The 6,564-nt window shown below is 43.4% G+C and overlaps 1 protein-coding gene across 2 annotated transcripts in view; it reads right to left on the bottom strand.

The window, feature by feature from the left end:
• BID (BH3 interacting domain death agonist) overlaps positions 1 to 6,564 on the bottom strand; it is a 69,005-nt gene that overhangs the window by 49,449 nt on the left and 12,992 nt on the right. Inside the window, exon 1 of one of the 2 annotated variants that reach the window (XM_006752759.2) lies at positions 3,478 to 3,545. The exons of the other annotated variant lie outside the window; for it this stretch is intronic. The gene's annotated coding sequence lies outside the window, so the exon portion shown is untranslated. Of the gene's footprint in view, positions 1 to 3,477; positions 3,546 to 6,564 lie in introns of those variants that run through there. 2 annotated transcript variants of the gene reach the window in all.

The following is a 6,564-nucleotide window of genomic DNA, read 5'->3' as shown; positions in this document are numbered from 1 at the left end:
ATAGACAGGGTTACCTAGAAGCCATCAAGACTTTGAAGTTCTTCAAAAGAGGAGGAATCTGACTCGGAGACTGGAGGGGACTGGGTGGCTCTCCTATCATGTTTGGCAGGCCACTCCCTATAAAACCCTTTTCTTTAACTATCTCTTACTTTGAGAGGGCTCCAGAGGGCACACGAGGACATTTGGCCGTGCCTCCGCGCCATCTACACGACTGGCCCAACCCCAACTCCTCATCAGCACAGACCAGGAGATTGGGTCTACATCAGAAGGCACCGCTGGGAGACCCTAGAGCCACGTTGGAAGGGTTCCTACACTGTGGTGCTGACAACCCCCACCACTCTCAAGGTAGACGGCGTCGCAACCTGGGTCCATCACACTCACATCCCTTCAGCGGATCCATCCATGACCCGGAAAGACTTCATCACCAAATGGAGCATCGATCGAGATCAACGCAACCCGCTCAAGCTCAAGCTACGGCATGCTCGACCTGCCTGATGCTGGTAACATGGCTCGCAATCACTCCTGTCACCAGGAGCCCCCACAATACTGTGTAATACACTTAGATAATGCCTGCATCTTCATGGACATGGCTCCAAAGAGACAAGGACAATTTATAGGATCACATGTTTAAAAGCAGAAAATTTGGCTGCCTGAAGCGGCCACGATGCCAATATTGTTTCATTGTATTGATATGTTATATTAACCTTTGATTCTTTTGCAGGTTTGAATGTGTGCTGGCTGTCCTGGAAGGGGACTGTGATACCCAAAAGTAAAGGGTATCTAGCTGCCAAGAGGGCAGGTGCCCAACTGGGCAGGGAAGGGTGCCCATCAGGTTTTGGTCACTGTTGAGAGACAGTTGACAGTTGGCAGCCTGTGTACTGCTGGCAGGCCTGAGTGACCATGCCCATGTCAGGAGTAGTAAGCTGGAAAAGGCCTGTTTAGAATAGAAGGTCTGAGGCATGGTTATGCATAGAAAGAAGGTTTTATGCCAACAGTTACTGTTTTGTTTTAAATCCATGAAAAGGAATTAGCAAGGAAAGTCAGAAAATCTTAGAGCAGATCAGTATGTTTTTCTCCTTATGTAATTCCTCCGAAATCTGGCAATGCTAAATAAGTCATGGCAAACATCAGGCTTTGCATAGATACAGTAAGACTGGTTTCTAATAGTGGTGTTATTAACAGAAAACTTTGACTGGAGTATCATGTTTTAAAGAGCCCTGTCTGAGCTCTAAAGACTTGAAGCCACTAAGAATGCTACGAAGAAAGCCTGGTATCCTGCTCGGGAGCCCTGAAGATGGCTGGCGCTGGAGCGTCAGGCCCATGCCCTACCATCACTGGCGGTTGGTAAGAGGAGAAGGGGAGCAGTAAAGATGCCTCTGCATCCCTGCGGAACCCCCACACACTCTGGGCCGCAACAAGTAGGAGGGCTACTGAGATGGGCCTTAAAGCCTGGAGCGTGGGCTCAGATGGAGTTGCTACAGGTGAGGGATTCACCTAACTCAGCAGATACTGCAGGCAGGCCTGATGGCAGCTGGATGGCTTTGTTGCCTTTTTTAACTGTCTTCTTTCACTTAACATACTTCAAGGTTCATCTATATTACAGTTCATCTATATTACAGCAGTACTTAATTCCTTTATATTACTTGCAATGGTATGGATATTGAAAGGGCGAGGACTACGCCCTCCATCTTACCCTGGGTCCTCTATTTTTGGGCAGAGCCATGTGCTCGGCAAGGCTTCTTCCCGGAAGCCCAAGCCCTGCTAGCCACACCCAGGATTTCTCTGGACTAACCAATGATAATCAAGGGACGTGCACGCCATCAATATGACCACATCCTGTGTAACGAGACGCTGACTTGCGCCTGGCCAATCGGCGGGGCCCACAGTCCCCTCTCCTGCCCTTACTCCACCCCCCTATAAAACTCCTCTTCCCGTCGGGCTAGCTCTCTCTGCCACCTGCTGCTGTGTCAGTAAGGAGGGTGGGGGGAGCCAGACTCGAGTTTGAAATAAAGGACTCTTTGCTTTTGCATCGGACTCGCTGGCTCCCTGGTGGGCTCTTGGGAATCTTGAAATCTGGGCATAACATTTTACCCAAATAAATTCTGGTATTTTATGTTGTCTTAAGCAGGTATTTGGTTATTTAAGAAAACTGAATCTTTTTAATAGTAAAAGCTAACCTTCTGTATTGAAATGCTGAAGCTTTCATGCAAAGGCAACAGCAACAAAATCTGATTATGGTTCCTAAGGGTGAAGTCTATTATACTTTTTTAAAACTGACTCCTCGTTGCAGACCCTTGTAACTGGCAACAGTCTACTCCACAACCAGAGAAATTAAGATGGGTAAAAAATGACTGTAAGTTAAAGAATAGTCATTCAACTGCCACTTAGTATATGTTATCAATATGTTCTTATTGTGTATAGTTTTCTGAATGTATTGAAGACTTCAGCTGCCAAAGGCTGATGCCCTCACAGTGGCCAAGGAAACTATTAGAAAATGTAATCCCACTTGGGGTATACCTTCCACAACCTCCAGTGATCAATGCACCCACTTCACTGAGCAATTCATAAGAATCTTGATGGAAAGCTTTACAAACCCCTTGGAATTATCACTGATCCTATCACCCTCAATTGTCAGGCAAGGTTGAGAGAACTAATGGAAAAACTGGATTCAAGCAGAACAAGTTTTAATTACACAGGACTGAATGAACTAATGAGAATGATGACAATTTTTATGTGTTGTGTTTTTTTTTTATCTAAGACATTGATAGTTCCTGAATTTTTTTGTTTTCCTGGAATAAGAAAGTTTTTGGGGTTTTTCTCTCTTATGCTGCCTCTGATTTAGAGCAGCAATTTTCAACCTTTTTCATCTCATGGCACACATAAACTAATTTAATTATTAAAATTCTGTGGCATGCCAAAAAAATATATATTTTGGCAATCTGATAAAACAATCAAACAAACATAAACTATATATAATTTTGATTCATTCAGACCAGACAGCTATTGTTGTGTTGGCTGTTGTCATTATTTTATCTGACAATACAAGAAAAAGGATGTCAGTACCTCTGATTAAAATAGTCAGGTAATGCAAGTTTTAAAAATTCTATAGTACACGGATTGAAAATTGCTGATTTAAAGCAATTTGGTAAGTTACACCTTTTAAAGCAGAATTTAAACATTTTTCTTTTTCTCCCGACTTGATCCCACCAAAATTCAGAAACTCTCAGCAAGTATTCTTATTTACATGGCAATATGGTTATTTGCATGTTCAATAAAAGTCTGTTATCCTTCTAATGACACAATTGGAAACTGGTAATATTATCAAAGCTTTGACTAGAATGTCATGTTTGAAAAAAACATGCAGAGTCTCAGACATGACCAGGCAGTTTTAAGGAATTAAGATTGACATATGAAAGCCAATAAAAACCTTGGAAAAACATCCTGATACCTTGGTTCCAAGGTTCCCAGAAGTCTTACCAGGTGAGTAAAGAAGGTCAGGTCCTAGAAGATGCAGGAACCTCAGGATATTTGGGGACCTAGAGAAGAGAGAAACTCACTCAAATCTATAGGTATGGCAAGTCACTGGCTTCACTTTTGTGGCCTCAAAAAGCCTTTCAAAGTTCAGTCTGGAGATTTCTTATGAAAATATCCAGTAAAATAGATTTAGAAGATCACATGTGGACCTCCGGTCAAGATGGCAGAGTAGGTGAACACTGTGCTCGCCTCCTCCCATGACTATCAAAATTATAACTAAGTTATAGAACAACCCCATTAAGAACCAGAAGATTAGCTGAAAGGAACTCCTAACACTAAGGATATATAGAAGAAGCCACATTGACAGTAGTAGGTGGGGCTGGTCCATGTATGGTAATTAAGAACTAGGGGAGAAACATCTTGGCTGCAAAGGTCCCCCTTGAGGAACAAGGGGTCCCCATCCCACACCAGGTTCCCCAGCCTAGAACACCAATGCTAGGAAGAGGACTCCAAGAAACAGCTAGATGTGAAAATCAGCAGGGACTCCATCCAAATGAGATGGAAGATTCTAAAGATTCAGGTGTACTCTTACAGGGCTCAACCACAGACTCACTCACTCACACACACTTCTAAGCTTCAGCAAAGGGACAGCACCTCGAAAAGCACCAGAGAGAATCAGTGAGGAACTGAATTATCTGGCTTCATGGTGACTGACTATTCCTTTGTTGAGACCTACCTACACACAGCCTGCAGGTGCCCCAAATCTGAGTTTCTATCAACCTGGCTAACACCTCTCTAACCCAATCTAAGTGATTCTGAGTCATAGCCTGACCCAATTCACAGCCCAGCTAAATTACTCTCAGAAGCTAGTCCACATAATTGGCCAACTTAGGCCTACACTGAGGTCTTTCCTAAAATCTATCAAAGGTCCACAAACCCCAAATAAGCAGCAAATGGCTTCAGCATGCCCAGTACCTTTTGTTAAGTAGCCCCAAACCTGGCACTAATGGTGGCCATCCTCGGTTCACAGTATAACCACTCCCAGGTACCTCCCAGCCCAGCATAGACAGCTACCAACTGCAGATCACTGTGTAGTTCCTATCAAGCGGTCCTGGGTTGTACACAAGCAGCTGCTGACCTTGGCCTGCACTGAGCACCTCCCAAGAGGCCCCAGAAACAACACACCTGATGGCCAGCTTCAGACCACACCCAATTAGTGCCACAAATGACACACCCTAAAGATGAACTTGCTGGGACCTGAACTCTGCTAAAGTGAATCCCACTCTATGGAATCAAGCCTTGCACAACAGCTTGTACACTATAGTCATGGTCAGTATTTACAGCCAGTCAAACTGAGGGTCAATCCTCCCACTGATGTCACAACAGCAATCAAGGCTCAACTACAACAAAAGGGCACACACAACCTACACAGGGGACACACCTGGAGCAACTGGCTCAAGTGAACAGGAAGACTGTGCCATTGGGTCTCACAGGATACTTACTATCCAAGGTCACCCTGTCAAGACCAGGAAACACAGCAGATCAACCTAATACATTTAAAAAACACACACACACACAGGGAGATAGCCAAAATGAGAAGACAAAGAAACATTTTCCAAATGAAAAAATAGGACAAAACTCCAGAAAAAGAACTAAAAGAAATGGAGGCAAGCAATCTACCAATGCAGAATTGAAAACATTGGTTATAAGGCTGTTCAATGAACTTAGGGGAAGAATAGATAATCTCAGCAAAAACTTCAACAAAGAGATAAAAAACAAAAAGAACAAGAAGTGAAGACTACAATAACTAAAATGAAAAACACATTTGATGGGTTAGACCAGTGGTCGGCAAACTGTGGCTCACGATCCACATGCAGCTCTTTGGCCCCTTGCGTGTGGCTCTTTCACAAAGTACCAGCTTCTGCGCATGGGCCACAAAATTTCAATCACACTGTACATTCGCGCCTACACGTGGTATTTTGTGGAAGAGCCACACTCAAGGGGCCAAAGAACCGCATGTGGCTCTCGAACCGCAGTTTGCCAACCACTGGTTAGACTAAACAGATTAGATGACTCAGAGGATCAAATCAGTGATTTGGAGGACAAGGTAGCAAAAACACCCAATGAGAACAGCAAAAAGAAAAAAAATTTTTTTTAATGAGGACAGTTTACAGGATCTCTGGGACAACATCAAGCATAACATTTGAATCACAGGGATACCAGAAAGAGAAAAGAGAGAACGAGATATTGAGAACCTATTTGAAGAAACAGTGACTAGAAACTTCCCTAGCCTGTGACGGAAATAGACACCCAAGTCCAAGAAGCATAGAGTCCTGTACAAGATGAACCCAATGAGGCCCACACCAACACACATTATAATTAAAATACCAAAGGATAAAAGAAAAGAGAGAATCTTAAAAGCACCAAGAGAAAAGCAGTTACCTAACAAGGGAGCTCCCATAAGACTGTCAGTTGATTTCTCAACAGAACTTTGCAGGCCAGAAGAGATTGGCACAAAATATTCAAAGTGATGGAAAGCAAGGAACATAGCCAAGACTACTCTACCTAGCAAAGCTATCATTTAGAATCAAAGGACAAATAATTTCCCAGACAAGAAAAAGCTGAAGGATTTCATCACCACCAAAAAAGTATTACAAAAATGTTAAAGGAACTTCTTTAAGAAGTAAAAAATTAAACATGTGAATAAGAAAATATCACAAAGAAAAACTCACTAACAAAGGCAAACACAGTAAAGTGGAACAACAAACACAAAAGCTAGTACAAAGATTAAAAAGCAAAAGTGGGAGAAACCAAGATGGCGGCATAGGTAAACACTGGAGTTTGCTGCCTCGAACAACCACTTCAAAAATACAACTAAAAGACAAAACGGACATCATCCAGAACCACAGGAAGGCTGGCTGAGTGGAAATTCTACAACTAGAAGGAAAGAGGAAAGCATACCAAGACTCAGAGGAGGCGCAATGCGGAAGCAAAATACTAAGGTACAGAGGCGCACGCGGAGCAGGCTGGCGGCTGAGGGAGCGGTTGTCGTTTTCAATCAGGAGGGAGTCTCAGGCTCTGAGCTCCCGT

Source organism: Myotis davidii, unplaced genomic scaffold (genome assembly GCF_000327345.1).
Source record: "Myotis davidii unplaced genomic scaffold, ASM32734v1 scaffold830, whole genome shotgun sequence".
Lineage (NCBI taxonomy): Eukaryota > Metazoa > Chordata > Mammalia > Chiroptera > Vespertilionidae > Myotis > Myotis davidii.
This window is presented reverse-complemented; position numbering and strand designations above follow the sequence as displayed.